Raw genomic sequence first — 1,751 nt, 5'->3', positions numbered from 1 at the left:
TTGAAGCCACTGCGACGTGGGGCCTGTCTTACTCATGGCTGACTCTCATCCTATGTGACAAAGTCCCTCCAGAAATCATGTTAGCCAGTCGTCCTCATGCACACCCCGCAAACCCCACAAATCTGTGTGCATGCGGGCATCCTTGTCTTCCTTATTTCTCAATGTGTACTTGTCTTTTTTGTTCCGCAATAAACAATAGACTCTGAATTGGTGGCTGGGGGGTCGAGAAACTGATTTCTTCCATGTTTTCTAATCAGTTATCACAGTTAAAGTTCACAGTAGTACACTGTCTGGCCATGTCACTAGCTGGATGAGAGGCCTCCTTACATCTCAGTGGCCACCAAGGCATACTGCACCCCTCCCAAAAGACCCAGATGGTGCCTCCTCTCTATGACCCCACAGCCAATGCTCTGCCTCCAACCTCTCAGCTCTTACTGGGATGTCTGCCCCAGCTTCTAACTACAATACAAATTGAAAGCATCAGACCAGTTATCTCTGGCCAGGTGTGGTGGCTCACGCCTGTAATCCCAGCACTTTGGGAGGCAGGGGCGGGTGAATCAAGAGGTTAGGAGTTCAAGACTAGCCTGGCCAAGATGGTGAAACCACATCTCTACTAAAAATACAAAAATTAGCTGGGCATGGTGGTGGGCGCCTGTAATCCCAGCTACTAGGGAGGCTGAGGCAGAGAACTGATTTGAACTGGGCGTGGTGGTGGGTACCTGTAATCCCAGCTACTCGGGAGGCTGAGGCAGGAGAATCGCTTGAACCCGGGAGGCGGAGGTTGCAGTGAGCCGAGATCACGCCACTGCACTCCAGCCTGGGTGACAGAGTGAGACTCCATCTCAAAAAAAAAAAAAAAAAATGTTGAAACCATCAGCTCCTGCAGCCAAACTGAATCCATGCTTTCCCTTGTCACAATGCAGGCTGTGTCCCTCCTGACGCCAGCCCTCCCCCTCATCTCCTCCTGCTCCTCAGAAGCCGGTCTCCACCAACTCTCACCACACTGTGCCTGGGAACCATCCACAGCTACACAGGATCAGCCTCTCCAGAGTGCCTTCCTGAGAACTCACCTTTCCATCTCTCCTCCCTTCAACAGCAAGGATCCCATGAGGGTCACCTACACCTTCTATCTCTTCTACCACCTTCCAGTTCTCCTCCCCCACTCTAGTGGGACTTAAGCCCTCCACCATCTGGAACCACCTCTGAAAAAACGGCAAAGTGAGAAAATCATGACAGTGAAAGACACCTGACCTAACCAACCCCTATCTTGCCTTTAACCTCCAAACTGCCCTTAGTCATCCCTGGGCTTAGGCCAAGATAACTATCGGAGAAATTTAGTTCACAGTTTATTTTTTATTTTATTTCATTTTTGAGACGGAGTCTCGCTCTGTCGCCTAGGCTGGAGAGCAGTGGTGCAATCTCGGCTCACTGCAAGCTCCGCCTTCCGGGTTCACACCATTCTCCTGCCTCAGCCTCCCGAGTAGCTGGGACTATAGGTACCCGCCATCACGCCTGGCTAATTTTTTTGTATTTTTAGTAGAGACAGGGTTTCACCGTGTTAGCCAGGATGGTCTAGATCTCCTGACCTCACAATCTGCCAGCCTCAGCCTCCCAAAGTACTGGGATTACATGCAGGAGCCACCACGCCCGCCCTCCCGGCCTAGTTTACAGTTTAAATGATAATAGCCTTTCCCCAAAACTAACCCTCCTTTGTAAAGCTAATGAAAGACCACCAGGTTAGGAGGATAAGA

This window comes from Mandrillus leucophaeus, unplaced genomic scaffold (genome assembly GCF_000951045.1).
Source record: "Mandrillus leucophaeus isolate KB7577 unplaced genomic scaffold, Mleu.le_1.0 Scaffold716, whole genome shotgun sequence".
In the NCBI taxonomy this organism is placed as follows: domain Eukaryota; kingdom Metazoa; phylum Chordata; class Mammalia; order Primates; family Cercopithecidae; genus Mandrillus; species Mandrillus leucophaeus.
The sequence above is the reverse complement of the archived record's forward strand: the minus strand, read 5'-3'. Positions refer to the sequence as shown.